The sequence below is a fragment of the Cupressus sempervirens genome, chromosome 4, assembly GCF_028749045.1.
Source record: "Cupressus sempervirens isolate cs-2001-9-10 chromosome 4, ASM2874904v1, whole genome shotgun sequence".
Taxonomy (NCBI): Eukaryota; Viridiplantae; Streptophyta; class Pinopsida; order Cupressales; family Cupressaceae; genus Cupressus; species Cupressus sempervirens.
In genome coordinates this window covers 861,132,805-861,145,508 of record NC_143121.1, presented here as the reverse complement: position 1 = coordinate 861,145,508, position 12,704 = coordinate 861,132,805, and positions in this window count along the sequence as shown.

The following is a 12,704-nucleotide window of genomic DNA, read 5'->3' as shown; positions in this document are numbered from 1 at the left end:
ATCCACACAAAGCCTAATATCTCCATTCTTTTTTCTTATAGGAACAAGGTTTGAAACCCAAGTGGAATGCCTAATTGGTTTGATTATTCCACCATCTCTCAGTTTTGTCAGTTCTTCCTGCATTTTTGGGGCAAGGGTAGGATTGATTGGCCTCTGTTTTTGCCTAAAAGGTTTTACATTTTCCTTCAACGGTATGACATGCTGGAAAAGGTCCTCCCTATAAGCTTTAAGGTCATCATATGACCAAGCAAAAATATGCATGTATTTTCTAAGTAAGTCAATCAATGCTTTTCTGATTTGAACTGGCAGATCTTGGTCGATGTAAACCTTTTTAGGGAATTCATCCGTTCCCAAATTCATTTCTTCTAGCTCCTGTGGTTTGGGGTCCTTTATTTCCGATTTTACTCTGTCTTGGTTATCAAAAATATTCTCCAAGACTACCAACCCCTTAGGCATCTTATTTGTTTTTAATTGTATGATTTCTTGACCAAAAATGGTTTCCTTCCCATTTATGGTTTCAATCAGTCCATTGCAATCCATCTCCTGCCCGTGGTATTTGTCTTCATTTAGCAAAAAATTTGTGATATCTTTGTCATCTTCAAACACCTGCCAATTGTCAATGTTGTCAGGTATAGAAGGTCTGTTTTGAACCTCAATCTGGGAGATTCCTGCAAATGATATTTCTTTTGGTTTGATAGCTACATTGGCCAGAAGATTAGCCATTTTATTCTGGGTTCTATCTCTCCATGAGATCCCAAATGCATCAAAAAATTCTATTTGATCCCAGACCGCGTTTCTATATTATTTTAATCTCCTTTTTTTTGAGGACTATGTTCCTTTAATCTGAGAGATGATCAATTCAGAATCCCCTATGACACACAATTTCTTAATTTTGTGGTGTGTGGCCACTTTGAGACCTAGCAGCAATGCTTCATATTCAGCAATGTTATTAGTGCAAGCAAACTTCAAGGTGAATGAATACCTGAAGGTGTTATTTTCAGGGGACACAAAGACTACACCTGCCCCTGCACCCTCTTTAGAACTAGCCCCATCAAAGAACATTGTCCACAATTTTGGTGAATTCGTGCAACATTCAACCTCATTTTCAATGATATCAGGTAAGTTTTCCACTTCCTGAATAATTAATTCAGCCCTGAAAGCATTAATCCCCGTGTCTAGGAAACAGGTGGTATCTTTGTCAATTTCTTCACCTAAGATGTGGTTAACCCTTGGTTCCCTATTTACCCTAATAGCTTTGTCCCCTATATGGAAAGTGGCATAAGTAAGGTCACATTGTAGGCTTCCCCCCATGGCGGCACTCCATTTTCTGGAAAGTAGCATCCCGTAATGTGGGGGTATATCCACTACAAGGACAGACATGGTTAATTCCACCTCAGGAAATGCAGCCAATTTAAATGGTAAGGCATTTATAGTACCTATTACTGGAACCTCTCTAGCATCCATCCCTCAGCATCTACCTTGCTTAGTATCCACCTTCAATCCTAGGGCTTCCATTACTTTAAAAGGCATTATAGTGTTGGAAGCTCCAGAATCTATCATACAATTTTTCAAGGTTTTCCCTTTTATGATTAAACTAAGGAAAAAAGGATCAATATCTTGTATGAACGCAACTGATGAATCATCTAAGAACATCTGAGGAATCTGGGATATAATACCATTGTCCTCTATTATTAATGGGGTCTGTTGGGCTACAACTTGATTATCAATACTATTGTTGTTTGCTATTCCACCCAACCATGACAAAGCCTTATTTTTATGCTCTTCAATTCTAAAAAGCTCAGACAAGGGTACTTTCACAGTAATTTGAGATAACATGGCAATCATATCAACAGGTTCAACCACAATAGGTTTTACAATAGTACCTGGAATCAGAGTCTTTTGAGTAGTGGGTACCACTTTTAGCTTGACAACATCTGGTTCTGATTTCTCTGGTTGCACTACGGTCTTTGTTGCTTCACCTTTCTGAAATTGAACCTTCTTTTTTGGTTCCCATTTCTGACCCTTGTTCTCCTTGATCTTAGACACATCTATACTGGCTTTCTTGTGTTGATCATCTGTCTTATGAGTGGTGTCTTTGATGAACATACTAGATGGCCTTCCTGCCTCATTATTTATTGCTCTATTTCTCAAATTGTAATTACTGTGGACTTGTGAAATCATTTCGGCTATAATTCTATCAATTTCCTCCTTGGAGGAGATTCTTAGGTTTGTGAAACCTACTTCAGAAAATGTATTGCATACCTTATCTGTATCATTCTTTTCATCATCTAAAAATATTTGCTGATGATGTAACTAGTAAGCAATTCTCTGGCTGGTAACATCATTCTCAGGTTCTTCTAAATCAGAATCTATGAAATCATCAGATGTATTCGCCATATTGCAGCTTATATCATCATGGTTTTTTTCTTCTGTTTCTTCTTCTGCTTGCACTCCTTGAGCTTGGGTGAACGACTAGGCAACAGCACAATAATCAGTAGAATGAGGTGATTGGCATATAATGCACCAAGGTACATCATCATTCATATTTATAGTGTTCCTTTGCAGGGGGTCTGGGGTACCCTTATCTTTCATATTTTGGATCTGGTTAGGAACTGGTTTACCATCTTTCCATTGGGTGGTGTAAGGGTAATTCTGCATCCTAGGCTGTCTATTGAAATTGTTGTTATTCACAGGGGTTCTCTCAGTAACATTTGTCTTATTGAAAATAGTGGGATTCATCTTCTTGAGCATTTCTAAAACATGGCCTATAGTAGGTTCTTCAGGCCTTTTTCCTATGGGAGTTTTGTCCCCTTCCCTTTTATTATTATTCTTAGGGTTGAAAAGCTTAGGATCATCCCTCCTCCCTAATTTTCCAGAGGCCTTTCTATTATTTTCTATATTCACTGCAACTCTATAGGCATCTCTCAAAGTTTTAGGATCCTTATCTCTCAGTTGGTAGGCCATTTTGCTATCAAAGGCATTGAAATAGGTTGTAAGACAGACGTCTTCATTTAATTGCATAAATTGAAATAGTTTGTACATCCCTTTCTGAAATCTCACATTGAAATCAAATGTGGATTCATTTGGATTCTTCTTGATATTGTTGAACTCATTCAACATGAATCCTGCATTGGTATTGTCCCCATATTGTTCTTTGAACAATTTCTCCAAATCACTCCATGAAGTAATACTATCATCAGGCAACCTCCTGAACCAATCCCTTGCATCCTCTATGAGTGAATGCACAAATAATTTCATCACCATGTCCTCATGTTCAACTTCATAATCATTGAGCATGTCAATGAAAATTCTCAAATGTTTTTCACCAGTAACAGCATTATTTCCAGAAAACTTAACCACTTTATCCCTTAAATCAAAAGATATGGGATGGGGGGCACCAGGAATATCGGCAAATGATATTTGTCTATATTTTTCGAGGTATATAGGTTTCTTCTGGAAACCAGGAGCGTTAGAGGTACTAGCTGCATTAGCTTGAGTTAGGAGAGCAGCTTGGGATAGCTGTGGTGGGACAAATGGGACTTGAGTGCCAATATTAAAAGATGAGGTAGGAGCAGATTGGGGTGCTTTCTGAGTCGGGATTATGGGAGCATTAACTGGTGCAGGATTTGTAGGTGGGATAGACAAACTAGGCCATGAATTCAATGCAGAATTATACTTTATGAATTGGATTTTCCTTCTGGTTTCTGCGGCCTGAGCTTCATTTTCAACCTTCTCAAGTTCTTTTGCAAGGTCTTCCCTCTCCTTTCGAGCCTTCTCTAGTTCTAGATCTAATTTTGATATGGAGGGTTGTATAGGTTTGCTCGGTATGGCTTGAGGCTCATTTATTTGGATTCCTATAGCCTTGCCTTTCCCTTTATCTGGAACTGTTCCAGTGGGCTCTATTGGATTAACTTGAATGGGTCTATAAGCTTGAACTTGAGCAATAATTGGTTCTTGCCTTTGATTTAGGAGTTTTTCCTGTTGTTGAAATTTAGCTCTTAGATTAGCAATATTTCCAAAGACGTCCTGATGGAGAGTGGGGGTATTCTCTTCTAATTTTTTATTTTGCTCTTTCAAAGTAGCCATCCTTCTTAGCAGAGTATCTCTTTCTATTATTGCATCCAAAGTGGCTCGCTCCCTTTCCTTTTCAAGACGGATGCGCTTAGCTTCTTCCTCAGCAATCCATTTCTTTAAAAATCCTATTTCAGATTGCACTTCTTTAGAATCAGCAGAGGTTGCCTCGGAATCAGCAGGATCATCTAGATCTATAAGGTTCGGTTCCATATATGGGGCTACTCTGGGATTAAAAGGGGGATCAGATGAACTCTTGAATCCTAGCCTACAATTTATATTTGCTATAGGCCCTGGTCTTGGTGAAGCAATTCCCATAGTAGATACGTCTTTATCTTGAAAAACTCTCTGATTTGGTAATGGGGTACCTAAAATACCTCCTAAAAGTCTTGTATTTTCGGATTCAGAACTAAGCGAAGATGATTCTCTTGCTATTATCGGTTGATAATGGGAATTTACGGAGGCATTACCTCTAGGCTTCCAAGTAGGATTTGGATCTATTCTCTTCTTATTTTGGATCATACCCTGCCTCCATTTCTCTTCCTGCTGATTTCTAAATTCTATCTGCCACTCATGTAATTTGGTTTTTTCTGCTTCAAATTTCTCTGCAGTATAGAATTGGGGTCTTTTAGGGGTGTCAGGTATCTCAATAATAGGGGTTAATCCCACAGATGACTGTGGGGGATATGCAATTCTTAGTGTACTAGATTCTCCCACTTTTCTCTTTCCAAGTACCTTTTCTAATTGAGATACCCTGTTTTCTAACTCAATTCTCCTTTTTACCTCTTGGTTATAGGCATCCACCACTAGTTCATATTTATTATGCATATCCATCATTTCCCTCTCTTCTCTTTCCGTAGTAGCCAGGGCAAATTTAGAATAATCCACATTCATGTGGGCTGCCTGTACATTTGAAGTGTCAGCAACTCTTCTTAAAATGATACTCCCTGTTAATCCTGAATCATTAGGCTGTGATGAAGTAATTTTGGATCATCTTCTTAGGGACCACATAACAAGGGCAGCTTGATCATTTCTGAATGTTGTACCCATGAATTCCTCTTTATTTGGATCCTGGAGTCCTAAATTATTTGAAACAGAATTAAAAATTAATGCGTCAGCAATGTCCCAATTGGGCAATAATAAAACATTAGCATTTTTTACCATCTGTCTTCCTTCATCAGGGGTTATATTTTGGAACTCTTGCACCATTTGTTCCTTTATTAAATTTTGAATGGAGGTCTCATCCATTTCTGGATGTTCTGCTCTCATATTATTGCACCTTTGCTCAAAAATGTGCATGTTTACTCTCTACGCAAACTGATGGAAAGCCCTAGATCTTACAAAATTGTTATCAGACAAAAAATGCTGACTGGCTTGTTCCAAAATAGGTTCCAATTCCCTTCCTCTGAAATCTGCTGTAGTTAATTCAAAACTTGGTACAGGGGGTTCCTGAGGGTTCCCTTCATCAATCTCTGCTTGTGTAACAAAAATTTCTCCTTGTGACCCCATTTGTTCGAATTGCTCATTGGTGAGCTGTTCTTCCTCAATTCTTATTGGGGTTTGAGAAGGTGAGCCACTTTCATCAAGGGATTCTTCCTCCCTTATTATTCTCCTTCTTTTGGGGGAAGGTTCAGGGGGTCTTTCTTCTAGGACAGTGCTGGTGGATCCAGCAATCTGTTTTTCTTTATGCACAACGGGCACCTGCTGTCGGACAATAGTATATCTTGTTTTCTTCTGTACCACCAGTGGACCTATTCCAATGTTGGGAGTGACACCCAATTTTCTCATAATTTCTCTGGCTTTATCTGGAAAAGAATTAATAAAATGTTGTTTCTTCTCATTCATTACTTCCATTATCTCAGAGAAAGTACTCATGAGCTTATGTATATTATCTGCATTGTTTGCAGCATTACTAAGAGGACTGAAATCTTTATCAAAACAATTAATGAATTCCAAAACTTTTGAATAGACTCTCCATTTTTCTTTCTTTATTTCTTGCTCATGGAGAGAGTATTCATTTCTTATTATATCTTCAGGAAAATAGAATTCATGCTGAACTGGACGAAGCTTGATTCTCAATCTAAGGGCAGAGTTGAAGAAACCTTCTGTATCACAAAAATGAGAGTGAGACACTGCCATTTTATATTGATCCAAAATTTTATGGAGGAAGACCCACCCTTCTTTAGTTATCACAAACTGGTGGGCTATAGTACAAGTAGGAAAAATTGATCCTGTCCCCCTTTTGTGCAAAAAGGCCTCCTCCACTCCTCCCAACTGCCACAAAAATTCAGCTATCCCTACCTTTAAAGGTACTTGATAGGGTAACACATGGGGTGTTCCTTTGAAACCATAAACCCTGATGACCGTTGAGACTGAATATGGGATAATATCTCCCCAATTATGTGAAACTTTTAGATTATGGGTTTTGTCCATAGGCCTGACAAGGTGCATTAATGCCTTAGGGATTCTGGGATTATCACTCAATATGAGGCACCTTAGTATGGAGGCAAAGTGCCTATCAAATCTAACGAAGATAGCATTTTCTGCTTCCTAGGTCATGTCTACACTCCATAATTGGACTGGTAGTGCTTCCCCTTCTTGTTGTCTATTTAAAACCATTTCTTTACCAAAATAAGTGGCCCCTTTAAAAAGAAACATATGCATCAGTAAGGAATACTGACCCCAAACCTTTTCCACCTTGCCCTGTGCAATCCCCACCAATCCCTGATGAATCTCATTTGCCAAGTAAGATGCAAAATCAAAAATTATTTCCACACCAAAAGAAGAGATTTGGGTGATCATATACATGAAGCTCACCGGAATAAAATCTTCTTCGCCCTCTCTGAAGACTCTGCACAGGGTCCTATATATCTCCACTGCCCTGGCATTAAAACATGATTTCTTGAAGGGCTCTTTAGAAGATGATGTTATGGTTGGGAGGCCTCCAATCTGGCCTATGTGGGCTTTCAGTGCACCCTATCTAACTACATCCCTCTTGGATATATATTCTTTTTCTAAATCTATCAGATTAATGGGCACATGATACATGGTGAGGGGTCCCAGACTAAAAACCTTCCTAATCTCCTCGAGACTGATGGTAACTAAAGCCTCACCATCTATTCTCCTCACTACCTTAGTGGCTTGGTCATAGTTTTTTGCTATGGCTTCAAGCAGGTCAAAATCCATAAACACGCTGGGGACAACAAGCTTCCCAAGATCAAAATTTCAAATGTTGGCATGAGGGGCATATAACTTTCTCTCTGCAAACCATTTCTTGAATAAACTCAAACCAGTTTGAGCAGTTTGAGCATCCCGGACCCAATTACCCTTATCATACAATCCACCAGCTACCCTAAGCCTAGGGTTGAGTGAGGTTAACCTCTTAACTTGCACCATTTCTACAGTAGATTCAGGAAGTAACTCAAGCAAATCATCATGCACATTTCTATCCAGGTAGTTTACTGCTCCTGTAAATCCCTTCTTAGGAGGCATCTTGGGCTATCCTTTTTAAAACTTAAAAGCTCATAAAGATGATGGCAGTTTTACTTACTTGAATTCTGTCTCAATTCTCCTTTGTATTCCTGCAAAATTTCAGCGAACAGATAATTTGACAATTTTTTATCAACCTTGGCACGCTTTTCTTTCAGTAATGGCTTCTGCACAAGAATGGCTTCAAATCTTTTCTCGCGTGAAATGAAACTGATGCAATCTCTCTATATTATACTTTGTTTTTCCTCATGGACGAAGCTTTCTTGTCTAATTAATACAGAGAGTGGCACTACATTTTTTATTTAAAACTGCACCATTGATCTTCAAAGATCCTACGATCATGCGGTACAAAGAGAACAACTAGGAGTTATATTTGCCATGTCAGTTATTTTACCCAATGAGAGCTTGCCACGTACATAATTCTTTCTTTTTATGGTGCTTACATTTAGACCCACTGACGTCAGAGAACACGTGTTAGCATGTCGCTACTTCATTATGCATAAAGAGCAAGCACCTTGCCATAACGAGGCGGCGACAACCATTGATCGGATCAAGAAATGATCGAAAGATACGCTACAGGACTTCTTAAGAAAGAAGGCAGCGGGCCCCACTCGCTATGTCGCTGTAATTATCTTCCTTGCAACTCTTCATAGCGAGATAGCGAGCTCCGTTGATCCACTTCAAGCTGACGTTCCAGATTTCTTGTACATTTAGTCAGGTAAGTATTAATGAGAATCGGATCTCTGCATAGCTGGCACATGTCAAAATTTATCACAGTCATCTGTCATTACACGTCATCGAAGATCTTGTCGATATTTTGCCATTTTATGGGGCCTCGCTAACTCGCTAACGGTGAAGCACCTCAATTTTCCGATAGCGAGGTAGCGAGCTTCGGCATTTAAAAGGATTCCGTGCCGGAAAAAAGCAAGGGGTACCCAGTAATTACTTCTGTTAATTAAAACTGATTCTGACAACGGTATTTATGACTGGTCATGCCACCTGGTGTAATTATGATATAAGCAAGATGCAATGTCATCATTTTTAGATTTTCACGTGGCCTCGCTACTTCGCTAACGGTGAAGTGCCTGAATTTTCCGATAGCGAGGTGGTGGAACTTCCGAAAAAATCAACATTCTGGCTCTGATGTCAGATATTCTAGTGGGTCCCTCTCCTTCCTTTTTTATGGAGAATTGCAAAGTGTACCTGCACAATAAAACATTTAAAGAAAATCTCCGATCGCCGCATCTTCACTTCATGGTCCCACCGCTTACAAACTCAACACTCGCTATCTCGCTATACTTAATGAGCATGCAACTCTCAATAGCGAGGTAACGCTAGCGGTAGATCTAATTGGATCTGACGGTTGGGACAAATAGGAAAAAAGGTAACCCGGGAGAAAGGAAAAGGAATACGAAAGCATATTCGCTTCTTTTGAAATTTGAAAATTTTGCGCCCGACCATTTATGAATAGGGATGAATATAGGGCTTATATGGCGAATATTTCTTATAGATGGTTTATCCAAAACCTTATACTTCACTTAGACATAGAACATCTGACTTTTCTATGGTTTAACTAAAAAATTTTTTTACTGCAGAAAAAGTCAGACCAACAATAGGTGTGGTCTCTCTTCACTATTTTGTATCCCAAATCTACTACCGTGCAAGATACACTATTCAATCTACTACACTGAAAGAACTTGTGAGGTATCACTCTCACAACAAAGGCAATTAAGGGATCTAAGATAGAATCTATAGACATTCCCCCCTTGTTCCATATTGCATATGTGTTCTTCTCAATTAACTCTTTTGAATCACTTTGCATGATCTTAGGTCTTTCTAGGGTAGAATACCCTATCACTCAGTTAATGATCCTTTTAGTGATCTTAATTTGTCCATTTTCTATCCATATGAAGTCATCATGTATTCTACTGAGCACAATCTTGATCCATTCAGTCTTGAATACATTAGCGAAATCTAGAGTATGGGTCAACCCTTTCCTTTATATAATTTTATTCTCTTCCCTTAAGAGTCTATCTACATAGAGTTGATTGAACAAATCCCTTATCCTCCACATCTCCTACACTTCCAACTTTGCATGAATAACAACACCTGACATCTTGAATCATTAAGAATTTTGATGGTATCATCGATAATGCACCAGACGGGTCTCCTTTATATTCAATTTTGGGTATTTTTCACAAAGGTGTTTTTCTTACATCATTACTAATTAATTCCACATTAAAAACATCCTTTCCTTCCTTCCTAATACTTGTAGAAGAACTAGCTACCATATTTGATACTCAGGGTTCATGAAAATTTGAATAGTGAAACTCAACACTAGTAAAACACCTTTCTAATTTGATGAATATGTTGAGTTGTAGTTGATTTCAGTTTTAAAATGCAAGAATCTCCTATTTCAATCAATTTTTTGATCTTTATCCACTCTTTGATCATTGGTAAATGTAAATGAGTCAAGAAATGACTATATAACCCTTAAAAATTCTACAATAAATTCTTAATGCTTACACAGTTGTAAGATAGGTCAATATAGGGTTTCCAACTCTCTCAGCTTACACATAATTTCTACTACACTCAATTCACATATTAACTTTTTAGAACTTAGATTCTTGGAACTGATGTATAATCTAACTTTTAAATATTAATCTAGCACATACCTTTTGAATGCCTAGTTGGAGGTGATGTGGTCACTTGATCCATTGGATGAAGTGGCCTCACTATAAATTGATGTGCTACAATATTCCCTCTTCTTCTATGTCTTGTTCATTTGCACTTTGACCTTTTCCACATTGATCTTTTCTTTTCCTTTATTACTACCATTACTTGGCACTAGTGATTTGGTTGGATAATTTTTGCTAATACAACTAGTCTTTAAATAGCTAAAGCATGTAGTCTCACTCAACCATCTATTGTAGTTGCCACTAAAATGTGTTCTAATACTATTATTAGGAACATGTCCATATTCTTCATAATAGTGGTAATTGCACCTTGTGTTGTAATACCAATTGTAGGATTTACCATTGTATTGTACCTTTGTCTTCTTGTTTGATGTCTACTTGGCATTAGATCTACATTCATATGCTTTATGTCCATATTTCTAACAATTGTGTCAATATCCTTCATATCTCTATGAGCTTAAGGTCTTGGTCCTACATTCATGTTCCTAATGTCCTTTCTTGTTTCACTTATGATAGTAACCCTTTGAATTTATACTTAGGGTTTTGATTAGCATTGTTTCTAGTGCAAACATTTGTTGTATGACCTAACTTTCCACAATTATAAAAAATAGGTTTCTAGTTCTTACCTTTATTGTTTCTTTGTTCACCACTTTTAGATGATTCTCCTTCCTCAGTACTAGTGTATCCCAATCTAGTAGTATTATTGTTAAATCTAGGAGATCTCATTAGTGTCTCAAAGTATTTGATGGCTTCACTAGGTTTATTGAAGCTTTCAACAAATTTAGGTTTTCTTTTCTTAGTTCATTCCTTAGTTTTTCATTTTTTAACTTTAGGTTCATGATCTTGATATCCTTACCATTCAATTCATGATTGAAAATCATCACTTGATTCATTGTTTCCAATTGTATGTTAGAAATCCTTTGTACCTTTGATGCCTTCTCTTCCAGTCTATTGGCCAGTGTTCTTTTGTCATCTTCAATCATGACTTTGTCTTCCTCGGCTTTCTTTTTCTTCTTGGTTACCTCACATAGAAATATTGATTGGACTTCTTGTTCTATTTTAATATTTTTGATCTCTTCAATTAGGGCACCATTCTTTTCCACCAGTTCTACAACTACTGCATCAAAATCACCAAAGTTTCCAATTTCAAACAATCTAGTAGTGTCTTTCTCTTGGTAACAAGTGTCATTTTTCTCAATAGCTATCTCTTTCCTTCTCTTTAATGAATATTTTACTTCATCTCTTGCTTCCATGATTTGGTGTAGAGAAAGCTGAATTTCAATCTTTTAGTTTTCAATAGTCTTTCCTAACTTGCAGACTTAAAGAAGCAAAGCTTTCCTTCCACAAAGAACTAGTCTCTAATACCAATTTTTTGAAATAGAAATGGGAAAGTAAACTTTGAGGGAGGTGAGGGTGAATCAGTACTTTAAAAATTTAACCATAAAACATTCACCTCACATCCATCTCACAATTTAGCATATAAAATGAAATAGCTAACTACACATGTTCATCCATAGCATGAAACAAATAATGCATGACACAACAAGTTTGTTTCCTAGAAACCCTCCAATGAGAAGGTAAAACTAGAGTGGGGATGAAACCCAAAAATCTTTACTGTTACAACTATAAAGTGTAGCCAATGAAGGTTTCAAGAAGTTTGGCCATAAACTATGATCTACTATATGAAAGGTATACCCTATTAAAGGCTTACAAAGACTATTAGGTCTCACCTTATTAAAGGATTTAAAAAACTTGCTAAAAGTGTGTCTTGTTAGAAGACTTAAACCTTCAATAAAATAAGCACTGAGTTACGAGATTTACACAAAGGTCTATTAGAACTTGAAACATGTCAAGGCTACTCTATTAAGATATTTTCATTAATTCACATGTTAGAATGTTTCAGCATTGATCCTTTAGTTAGCACCTCTCTACTAGATATCAGATCTCATATTTCCTAATGTATAGTTCATCCTCCTAAGAAGATGTATCTCTTATGTTCTCTCTCTTCTTTTATTTGTTTACCTCTAACTGATTTTGTAATTCATAACATTATCAAAATCTCCTTAGCCACCATGGATTCTCTCTACACTTATCATTCATCTCTCTTGCATCTCCTTCTCTTCCTTTACATAATACAAACTATGTAGGTTTTTTCTACTTAAGTAAACACAAGTTAGCTAGGGTTAGGTTAGAAGCAATGGTTGTGGTTGATCCATTTTCTCACTTAGTACATCCCTTGATTTGATTGGTTGCATTTACTACATAGGGATTCATAATATAAAACTATATACATCTTCTATAATTATAAACCAATAATTCAATTGGCCCAAAAATGGTTTACATAGAATTTTGTACCATTACAAATAACTATGTCCAAAATTGTTCACTCAGCAATTGAAGTCTCTGATACTTGGCATTCACGGTATCCTCAATGTTGTAACTCATTTC